Source organism: Wyeomyia smithii, chromosome 3, assembly GCF_029784165.1.
Source record: "Wyeomyia smithii strain HCP4-BCI-WySm-NY-G18 chromosome 3, ASM2978416v1, whole genome shotgun sequence".
Lineage (NCBI taxonomy): Eukaryota > Metazoa > Arthropoda > Insecta > Diptera > Culicidae > Wyeomyia > Wyeomyia smithii.
The window spans coordinates 52,958,389-52,970,567 of NC_073696.1; the positions used below are offsets into that span (position 1 = coordinate 52,958,389).

A 12,179-nucleotide genomic window follows, 5' to 3' on the forward strand; every position below is an offset into this window, starting at 1 on the left:
GATTGTATAAGGATTGTATAGTACCGCTACTGCTATTTATAAGGCGATAAGAATTGTATTCTGTCTCACTCTTTCTAAAAAAATCTTCGATCTCCATTTGTTGGGAATATTTATAAAACTGTAACTTCAGTTGTATTAAACTGACCTGACCTGGTGACTATAGTAAGTGGTACCGTGGAATGGGGTGAAATTGATCACATGAAAATTCGTGATAAAAACTACTAATCATTAGATATTTCTCTTACAACACTATGCAATGTTAACGTGTCCTCAAACGCAACTTTTGCATGATTCACATACCTGTCAAAGTTAACCCTTGCATGCCCGGTGCAATTTTTCATATTTTCGAAAAATTCTTCCAACTCAGTATTGAATTTACTTAAAGTAATCTTAGTTGAGGAATAATTACGTTAAATTTGGAGAAGTGAGTAAAGTTTGATAAAAGCCCAAAAAATGTAATTTTCAACAATGATCATTCCATACCATTAAAGAAATACTGATGAATTCACAGGATTTTAATTTCAGAGCTAGTTTTTGAGTTTTTGCAACAAACCGAATTGAAATCGGTCTAACAACGATCGAATAAGAGCAAATTTAGCAGCAAGCAGCTCGTGAACCAAAATAAACAAATTTTAACCTGAAATATTGTTATTTTCGTTTCCAAACTAGCCGTAAATGATATTTTTAAGTACAGAAATCATCATTTATCTTTGGCATATCGAAAAAAAGCACATTGCCAAAAGAATGTATGGATTTCAATGGTGATCAATTTCATCCCAATTTACCTCATAGTACCTTATAGAATTATCGAATTTATTTCATGAAGTAGACGATAGAAATTTCAACAATAGCCATAGAGGCTTACTAGAGCACATACCAATACTTGTTTCAAAATTATACTATTTCGGGAAAAATGTACATGGAGCTAGTTAATTGGAAATGGTTATGAAAATTGATCAATTTCACTCCGTTCCATGGTACTCGAGTAACCGAGGTTGATGTGAGAAAATAATGCGGACAAGTTGCAATGTGAAAAAAGCAAAGAGCAGAAGCTTATTAATATAGATCAATGACAGACCATTTATGAAAAATTTAAATTAATTCGTGTTAGTGTTATAAAACATCGTATTTAATATAAATAAAATTCAAACTCGAAGTACTCTGCACTGCTAGCTATGTGTAAATATAATATTTTGATTTAGTTTGATTTAAAGATATACTGGCTTTTTAGTTAGTTCAATAACAAGCATTTTTTGCTGATAAAATATATCTCAATGGTATGGTCAAATTATAAAATAAGTTCGTATGACATCAACGTTTCCGCGAATTGGCCAATATAGGAGCCCCAAGTGGTCAATTTAGGAATTATATGGCCAAAACAGGAGCTCAGAAAAGATTTTTGATTGGAGAATATGTAAACAAAATAACTCAGTTTTAATATTAAAACTCAATGTTAGTGTAGAAAATAAGCGGAATCATTCGATTTCCCCGTTGAACTGATTCAGTTACAATTTGAAAAAAGAAGAACAAATATCTCTAATACATAACATATTATGGCCAAAATCGATGCCTTTACCCTAGAACAATTTTTATCTCTATTTACAAAAAAATGAGAAGTAGATTACCGATTTCTTCGAAAATGTTGGTTACTCAAATTTTTGATAACATGAAAATAAGCGGTTTATAATATTGAACAACTTTGTAGAAAAAAGTTCTTCTCTACAGTATTGCTATTCAGCACAGGATCCAAATTCCCTTCTCAAATCCGTTTTCTGAACTATTGTGCAATGATGAGAGATTTATATTATTATATGAAACCCACGTGTTAAAGCAAGCTGTTCCTGCGTTTGGCATGGATGTTCATTGAAGGTTTTTGACTTTCCTCGATGCGGACACCGCCTTAAAAGCGATAGAACCAGTAACGGCACATTGTTTCACTTTTTTCCGTCTTGGGTATTTTCGTCACTGTGACCATTTTTTTTTATATTTTGTGACATATTATTGCTTCACTTAGAGCAGCATTTCTTCAACCTTTTTTTAACACTCGATGCGCTTCAGTCATATTGCTTTGAATGAAACGAAAAAAGGAACCCTTCCCGTGAATAATGATTATTCGCTTAGCTTAGCTTAGGTAGACTGCCCGTAGTTGCACTTCTCGCAAATGAATATGACGCCACAATAAAACCACTAAAGTCGCGTTAGTTATCGTATGTCTTAGTCTGGTTCATCACGTTTTGGGTATGTCAAAATCGACCAGCACTTACTGCATGCATCATCTATTGACAAACTACAAGAACTAGTAGCGCACCTAATACATAAATAGAAGCTGCTTAATATATTATAAATAGATTGATTGTTCCTGTAAATAAAAAATAAGAACCTGTACCTAAGTGCACAGAAACAGGTTTGACGTAGGACTATAAATGGTATGATCAACCGGAACTCCTCTCATGTTAGCTCACATTCGCTCTGCGAAAATTACTTTTCTATGCGGCACAAAGCGAAGCTAACTTTATACTGTAACTGTGTAATATCTAATGCTAATACTTGCACTCTGATGTACCTTTTCATCAATTATATCAAGAGAAAATTAGTAAATTCGTCTGAATACTGATTATTCGGTGAACTCGGTTCGGTTAATTTACGAGTTCGATAATAATTTTAGGGAAATTGTTCACAATCCCTTTCATTAGCTACAAGCGAAAACAAAAAATCAACAAATGAACCTCTAGTATTGAAAGCAAATGAGCAGTACAGTCTCCCAACAATTATGAATCACTAAAGAAGGTGAATGAACTAAAAAAATCATTTCTGGCCAATTTTATTGTTTATAAGTAAGCTATAAATGTTTTCTGTCAAAGAAATGTGTAATCATTCACTTGATTGAGTATTTGTTTCCATGTTTTGTAAATATTTCTTAGAAAATATATTTATTTTATAACTAATCATATACACAATTATGGATCACTTTTGAGAGCGGTCCCAATTACAAAACAATTTACATCATACTATGGATCAATAAAATAGAAACAGATTTTAGCAACGAATGCTTTCAATGAATCTTATTCAAATTATGTAATATAAAGAAATAACAAGTTTCAAATCTTATCAACCTTTATGTACTCGGCAATTTTAACACACGTCAGTACTCGGCAGGGTACCCGGGTACCTACCAAAATGAAATGCTTCTTACTTCCTCAATTCTTGACCGATTTTCGATCTTGACCCATCAAAAGATTGGAAAATTTGTCTATTTTTAGTGTATGGGGCCGAAAGAGCCATTGGTCCTTATGTGTTTCCCGTAAATCCGGATGTTCAAGGTCGGGAATTTGCTCCGAAACGGCCTTTTCGGACAACTTATCAAATGGACTCAAACAGAATGAAAATCAACTCCTGGAGTAGTTTTATGAATTTTGATAACAATGTTAGTCGGTTTTATCGACAACTGCACTAATTTGTCTTACCGGAACATGCTCCAGAAGAACTATATGGTTCATGTCGGTGATCCGAGATTCCAAGAGTAGACAAAAATTCTGCTTAGTGTCAGAATTGTTCGACAGTATTGAGCACCTGCTTAATGATATCAAAGAAACTTTGTCAGCGATTAACAAAAGCAATCAAAACATGTGCAGTGCGGTCGGGCAGCACATAAAGTCGTGTGACAATAAATTGCACACGACATTGACCGGCATCAGCGAGTCGTTTTCAACGATGCCACAAAAAATACATAAATATTTTGACGAACGGCTCTCAAGCCTGACAAGCAATTTTATTAGTTCAATCACAGAGGCTGAGTCATTGAAAACCTCATACAAATAACGACTCAAAACTTACTGAAATACTCGAGGAGGTGAAATTTGTCTCAGGGACTGTCTCCAATCTTCAGGTGACCAACACATGCAGTGCAAAATCTCAAAAAAATCTTCAGGCAGAACTAGCTGAAAAATCTTTCTACCCGAAAGCGGACCATACATCTCCGGGATGGAGATTTCTGGGTAACAAATGGCAATGGAAGCAGGACTGGTCCACTTATGATGCCAAGCAACGGTCTCGAAGACTACAAGAAAAAGCTGCCGAAAAAGCCAAAAGAAACCGTGAAAAAAGAAAACAACAAATCACTCATACCAGTAAACAAAACAACCAGCACAGCGGTACGCAAAACTATCAACGCATCAACGCATCAGACAAAGAATTACTAGCCACAGCAAAAGTTCAATTCGCCGGGCCACCCTCATCAACCGACCATCCGATAGCTGCACTTTCTGCTCCAAAACTCATCAACTTCAGGAAAGGAGAAATCATGGGCGCAACTAAGGAAAATTTCTAGGGGGGGCTAGTTTTCATACATTTCATTTAAAAAAAATAGGAAAAAGAGTTACAATGCGCCTATTTAAAAACGCATAAAATAGTGTCGTAACAAAAGACAAAATCACTTCAATCGGGAATAAATCTCCGAAGATGTATTGAATATCTTGACCACCTCTTTCAGCTGACACTGATTCGATATTGAGGAGAACTAGGTTTGGTAAACGACTGGGCAGTGCGTACCAACAGTACACCTGTGCTAGTCGGCTTAAAATAGATCCCAGTGTGGTTCAAGGCATAATGCCATATTCCTAACTCCACGTGAAACCGACTGGAATACGAGCAACCAAGAGAAGATTGGGGAACCGGTGGGAACTCGGCCGTATGCTGACAGGGAATCGGTAGTTGTTTTCCTTGGAGAGCAGCTTGTCTGAGCGTCTGTTTTCCAGGATAGGGGCGGCTCGAACAGCAACTGATCCGAAGTGAACGGTGAACTATGAAATGCGGTGTCTCGCCTCTGCACCCAAGACGGCGGCCTCGTCGCGAGATTAGGTATCGCAGCCCTAGTAAATGTTTAAATAAACATACTACGAACAATCAAGAATTGAAAACGAACCGGAATTACCCGCAATGATCTAGTGACGAAATGAGGACGACAATTAAAAGCTCGGTACATGTAACAGTAGATCGCTTAACGTCCCGGTACCGAAGGGGCAAAGTATTGGTGAGACCTAGGTTTGAGAAACGATCCTGGGCCAGGGTTGATATTTGTTGACAGTCTTGAGTGAAGGTGAAAAAAAGCATCCAGAAACGTTATTTTTTTACAATCCTTTCAGAGTTCTCCCTTCCCGCTTTTTGCATAGAAGTGAACTGTCAAAACACCTCATTATATTTCATGCGATGAAAGCAACACAACAAAATCAGTTTATCAGTTAACGAAGATTGCCAAGGCATCGGTCAGTGTCAGTGAAAAAGTGTTTCGGTGAGGTTTATTTTGGTAGAGTGGACTGTTTGTTTTTCTTTTTCGCTTTGAAGTGAAGATCACTTGGTTGGATTTGTCGTCAAATTTTATTCCGTAACCGTGAACGATGCGCGCGATCTATTTCATCTGAGTATAACAGCACGTTACTAGGACGAAAATCTAGTGTATCTGAAAGAGTGCTGCGATCATTGGAAGTGAAAATTGAAAATGATTGGCTGTAATTTTCGAAGAATTTTGCTGGGGAAAATGACTTTTATCAGCACTGTCCTGGGCACAGTACTAGTTCTCAGCCAATGAATGATGACATCTCAATTTGTGATGATTTTGATGCTCTACTAAGCAGTATGGAATGTATTTTTATTGACTACAATAATTCTCTGGGAAATTCTAGGGGGGGCTTAAAACTTTCTAGAGGGGGCTGTAGCCCCCCCTAGCCCCCCCGTAGTTGCGCCCATGGGAGAAACTATCAACCCGTATCGATCTGAAAAAGGTACAACACAGAGCACTACTTCAAAGTCAGAACCGGAAAATACTGCTCCGCTGCTAGATCCTATGCGTCCACCGATTGTCAGACTAACGGAGCAATCCGCTGCTGGTGACAAACGCTATCTGAGAGCACGGCTGCGTGATCACAAAATTATGGATACGGTACGAACTTTCCTTGCTTTCCTGCATGATCAGCCAATAACGGTATGCATTCGAGGAATCACCAAAATTAGTGCATCGGTGATGCTGGCAGCTGAAGGACTACCAACTGACTTAAACCTGCTACGTGAAATTTTACTGGACGTACATGAAGAACTGGGAATATCACGCGATGACGCTTTAGCAGACCTGCAGTCTCATCGGACATCGTTATCCAGTGAACGAACACACCGCCTACAACAACTAAGGGAAAGCACCGACAAATTTTACAAACCGAGTTTTCGGAAATAACGACCCCTTTCGATGAGAAAGAAGAAGACTTACAGGTAACACTCACCAACCCTCAAACATCGTCAACCACCATATCCCCAAAAATTTCTTCACCAACACAAAATGCGACTGAAATTTTGGTTTACTGTCAAAATTTCAATCGCATGAAAGGCCCAGTCAAAATGAAACAATTTTACAACAATCTTCTAGGCTCATCCTTTTCAGTCATATTGGCGACTGAAACAAACTGGGATGAAAGTGTCAAAAGTGAAGAAATTTTTGGAAATATGTTTAATGTATTCAGGAATGACAGGAATCTTCAAGAATCCGAGAAGAAGTCAGGCGGAGGAGTCCTCATAGCGGTCTCTGTGAATTTCAATTCAGAAACTGTTGCTGCACCTAAATTCAAAGAATTCGAGCACATTTGGATAAAATCGCACATAGCAGGTGAAACACACGTATTCGCCTCTGTGTACTTTCCTCCACATAACGCTAATAAAATTACGTATGAAAAGTTTTTTAATTGCGCAGAAAATTTTTTATCTGAACTACCTCCAGAAGTGAAAGTTCACATCTATGGGGACTTCAATCAAAACACCGCTGACTTCATCTTGAACCCTGAAAACTAAAGCATCCTACTCCCAGTCGTTGGAGATAACATCACTTTGCGCTTCATGTTTGACGAAATTGCTAAACTCGGTTTGAACCAGGTTAACCATGTAAGAAACCGTGAAAATTGTTATTTGGACCTACTCTTAACGAATATCCATGAAGATTTCTGTGTGACCGAATCATTTAACCCACTGTGGAAAAACGAAAAGTTTCACACAGCAATTGAATATTCTTTATTTTTACATGAATATCAAAGACCCAACGACTGTGAGTATGAGGAAGTCCTTGATTTCAAACTCGCGAACTATGCAAATATTAAAAACAAATTAAACTGTGTCAATTGGCAACAAATTTTTAGAGATGAAGGAAATGTCGAATCATCTGTTAGCGTCTTTTACAAAATTCTGTACAACATCATCTCTCAAGAGATTCCATTGAAGAAAAAACGACGCCACGCTAACACTAAACATCCAGTCTGGTTTATCAAACAAATAAAAAATTTAGAAAACCGCAAACAAAAAGCTCACAAAATTTTCAAAAAGCACAATAGCAGTGAAAATCTAGCAATTTACTTGGAAATTTGTGATCAACTGAACTTTGCAATCAGTGAAGATTTGAAGAATTCAATACAAAAACTGAACTAGAAATTAAGTCTTGTCCAAAGAACTTCTTCAATTACGTCAAAACAAAACTAAAATCAGACAATTTTCCATCAATAATGCAACTCGATGAACATGTTGGTGATAACTCGGAGAAAAATTGCAATCTCTTTGCAAAATTTTTCCAGGAAATCTATACCACATTTTCCGAAGAAAATCGCGACCGCGATTATTTTGCATTTAATCCAGAATATCCAAGAAACGTTGGTGTCAACCAACTTCAGGTACAGGATGTTTTGCAGGGTCTGAGAAACTTAGACCCTTCCAAAGGACCTGGACCTGACGGAATACCTCCAGCACTCATGAAAAATGTTTCGAAGGGACTTGCATCTCCTTTGTTCTGGCTGTTCAATATGTCGTTGGAAACTGGAGTCTTCCCAAATATATGAAAAAGCTCATTTTTAGTGCCTATTTTCAAATCTGGGCGTAAATCTGACATACGTAATTATCGTGGAATCGCTATTATCTCTTGCATTCCTAAACTCTTTGAGGCAATTGTCAATGAAAAGATATTTGCTCAAGTCAAAAATCGAATAACTGACAAACAACACGGCTTCTTCAAAGGCCGCTCTACATCCACAAATTTACTTGAATTCGTAGATTACTCATTGAATGCAATGGATAATGGGAACCATGTTGAAGCTCTCTATACAGACTTTAGCAAAGCATTTGATCGTATTGACATACCAATGCTACTTTTTAAACTGCAAAAAATTGGAATTGAGTCTGGTCTCATGAAGTGGCTTGAATCATATTTAACAAACAGGCAACAAATAATAAAATTTAATGGAAAAAAGTCAAATCCCATTCAAGTTACTTCAGGTGTTCCCCAAGGCTCCCACTTAGGACCACTTCTTTTTATTTTGTACTTAAACGACATTTCCTTCATCCTCAAAAATGTTAAAGTTCTAATATATGCCGACGACATGAAGCTGTTTTTGGAAATATAAAATCAAGAAGACATCAATGTATTTCAGGATGAAATCCACACATTTTACATCTGGTGTAAGAAAAGCCTACTAGAAGTAAATGTAAAAAAATGCAATGTAATATCCTTTAGCAGAAAATTAACAACGCCCAAAATTGTAATTGCATTAGGGGATCAGAATGTGAAGAAATGTGATAAAGTTAGGGATTTAGGAATAATCTTAGATTCTAAACTTAATTTCATCGACCACTATAACACTATCATACAACCAGGCAAACAACATGTTAGGGTTTATCAAACGCTTCTGTTACAATTTTCAAGACCCGTACACTATCAAAACTTTATATATTGCCTATGTGAGGTCAATACTGGAATACTGTAGCATTGTGTGGTCTCCTCGTCCTGGCGTACATGAAGAAAGAATAGAATCAGTACAAAAGCAATTTCTACTATATGCTCTTCGTAAGCTAGGTTGGACCGCACATCGTCTTCCGTCATATGAAGCACGCTGCATGTTGATTGACTTTCAAACATTGAAAGAACGGCGAGAGTACGCGATGGCTTCATTTGTAAACGATATCGTTTCGCAGAACGTTGACTCAGCAGTACTACTTTCTAAATTGAACCTTTATGCACCCATTCGACAACTTCGACACCGTAGTTTTTTTGCTCTTAACCATCATCGTACGGAATACGCAAAAAATGGACCTATAAATAGTATGATGAATTCTTATAATCAACACTGCGAAGCCATTGACTTTACGATGTCCCGGTATAAACTGAAACAGTATTTCAAGTCCTTGAGGCTGAGGACGCAAAATTAATTTGTTTTATGTTCGTGTATAGTTTAGAAATTAATGTAACCAGTCTACATATATGATTGACGAAATAAATAAATAAATAAATAAAGACAGGGTTTTCCAATCTTTCGACAGGTCAAGATCGAAAATCGGTCAAGAAATGAAAAAGCAAGAAGCATTTCATTTTGTGGATACCCGGGTACCCTTCCGAATACTTATTGGGTAAAAAAATCGAAGTCTTCTCCTTCGACCCCCCCCCCCCCTGCTATAAACAGTCTGATGATGGGAAATGGTTTATTTCCACTAGTCAGAAGCATTCCATAAGTTTCAGCTGGCTGAGTTGAGGTGGTTCTTGTTTTTTAAAGCAATAACGTCTGAAAATGTTCCCGGGTACCCTGCCGAGTACATAACGGTTAAAGATTTAGCATGGCCTGGCCACATTTTATGTGACTTTCGAGGTTGCATCAAGATCGAGAGTACAGGACGATCGCTCCCGAAAGTAGCGATGTACCGTTGTATATGGTACATCATAACGTTTTGCCGCTTTACGTAGCTTTCCTGTCCTGTGAGCTTTGGAAAAAGTATTTTTCAACGACTTAGCATTGTTTAGCTTTCGTGTAGAACTCAATAGAAGTGGAGAGGGTATTGTACGCTTATATAAACGCATCAATCTAGGAATAAATGATGATTTCGGTGTTCAAAGTTAACATAGCATATGAATATGGCATATTCTATTGCAAAAATGTTACATGCCTTCAAAAAGTTTTTTTGCAGAGTTAAATAACATTGAATACAACAAAAAAGTGATCCTTAATTGTGGGTGATCCATAATTGTGGGAGGAGTGTTACTGTTGCTGAAGTTTATTTCATGTTTTTCTCTAGCGAAACGATTGTCGAAAAGAGCTCAAACCAAACAGTTGTCGGCTTGGAAAGAATTGTTCACTAGTTTTACCGAACAATTTATAACTATTTACAATTACCTCATCGCTAAAAACCTATATGAAATTATGATAGACTTGCAGTGTTACGTAATGTTTATATGACGGTAAGCTGCGGAATTGCATTTCATCACAACGAAACGCCACAAAAAAACATGTGTTTAAGGCTAAACATCACACTAAATAAAAAAAATACAAATAACTGAACTAGATTAAGGTATAATTATGCCAATTTGAAATCATGAGTGATTAGCAACAAGTTCGTTTCAAGGTGACATTTCTGGACTAAACGACCACAGTTGCAACTTGGAATGATCCCAAAAAAGTATTTCTTGTGATTGCAGCTGTTTGTTTTCAGAACTTCATTGAGTAATGTCAGGTGACAAACAAGTAGGTAGTCAAGCGTCAAAGTTCAACAAAGTACTTGTTTTGTTTTTAAACGAGTGAGTAGTTAATATTTTTATACAAGTTACTGTCTATCATACAACATGGAGTTTCTAGAACGCTGCTTATATATGATTGAAGCACCGACAATTTCACTTAATTCAAGGATTTTATAATGAATCAGTTTGTTTTAGTATTTTAATTTTACACTTTACAAGCGAAAATGATTTCTTCGACTTTTCACAGAAAACAGTCCTTCCACATTTGGCCAGATTGATTATACGCGATGACGCACTGTTCGAGCGAGTGCATGGTTCCTCATGGAACCCCCCTGTACTCGTGGGAGCGAGAGTATGCTCCGGCTAAATGCGATACAGATTATAAAGCTATACGTATTCGAGTGGCTATATATGTACACACCACACAACCAGCGGAACGTTTGTCACCCGAGCGAGAGTTTGAGTGGTAGGTTTTCGTTACTGGTTTTCCCGTTTGTTTGCGCAAAACTGAACAGACCGCATGCGCTCCCACTTCGATCGACGCTGCAGATACTAACACTGAGTGAAGGGGGAGAACCTAAGATGTGGTCCCCTGGTGGTCTGTAGGGGTTGTTGGGCCGACGGAACGTTTGTCCTCGATCCTCAGATAGGATCCGTTTCAACAATTTGGGCTCCTCAGCGGGGGCTTACAATTTTTACTTCACGAGCACTGCTGGTCCGATGGTCCACTTCTATCACTTGCTCGGATCATTCGGGTGAAAATTTTGTAACACCTTTTAGTCGGGTTTTTCCTATTGTGTTAACAATCGAGAGAGAAAATCAATGATTTTTTTCTTTTCCGCTGCGCTTGTCTACTGTCTCTATTGCTTACAGATACTATTCAACAAACAGTCCACGGATTGTTATTAGAAAGACTTAGCGCAGTGGATTGCCTACCGATTTGACCGGATCACAAAATTTTTCACCAGAATTACTGAACCACTGAAGAGCGCACAAGTAAGGACAAACGCGTATACTATGACCACATAGAATCGACTTCTCTATGCTAGTGAACCTCTCCGTGTTCGAAGCTTTGAAAAGTTTTCCCGTTTTGACAGAGATTGATCCGGTACTCTCTTTTCCATGCCGCTCTACGGAGCGGGTTTATTTCCAGCGAGATTTTCCAGCCACTTCCAGTCCACTTGGTTGTGTAACAGATTGGCCGTCATCTTTTTCCAAATTTTCAACTTCGTTATCCTCTCCATGATGGCTCTCAGTCTGCTCTCTGTGGAAAATTCATTACGTCATACCTCAGCTGTTACGCCATTAGTTGGACGTCTAGGGTTTCGCTCACGTCCTTCCCCCGACTGCTGGAGGACAAATAGAACACATGCATTCGAAGGTGGTACGGAGGAGTGTCTCATGAAGTACCGCTTTTGGAGCAGCACAATAATACATTCGGAAATGTATCCTTTTTAGGTCGTTCGTTCTTTCTCCCGCTTGTAACGCTTAGGTTGTTTTTATTGGCATAGAAAGAAATTGCTTTGGGGCCGAACTGAAATACCAATTCTATAATTTATGCTCGATTTGAGGGTGCTGCTCCTGGAGCAGAGTACCTGTCGTGATGATTCATAATTAATTTTTCATTGCATCCACACTCGGAAACAGGTTTTCCTTT

General features: G+C 37.9%; 1 protein-coding gene across 2 annotated transcripts in view; it reads right to left on the minus strand.

Annotated features, from left to right (window-relative positions):
* LOC129732211 (sodium/potassium-transporting ATPase subunit beta-2) overlaps positions 1 to 11,606 on the minus strand; it is a 46,464-nt gene extending 34,858 nt beyond the window's left edge. The window contains exons 1-2 of one of the 2 annotated variants that reach the window (XM_055692855.1): positions 11,459 to 11,606; positions 11,080 to 11,313 (exon numbers count right to left, since the gene is read on the minus strand). The gene's annotated coding sequence lies outside the window, so the exon portion shown is untranslated. Of the gene's footprint in view, positions 1 to 11,079; positions 11,314 to 11,393 lie in introns of both variants that reach the window. The other variant, XM_055692857.1, reaches the window with a different exon arrangement.
* Positions 11,607 to 12,179: the final 573 nt, after the last annotated feature.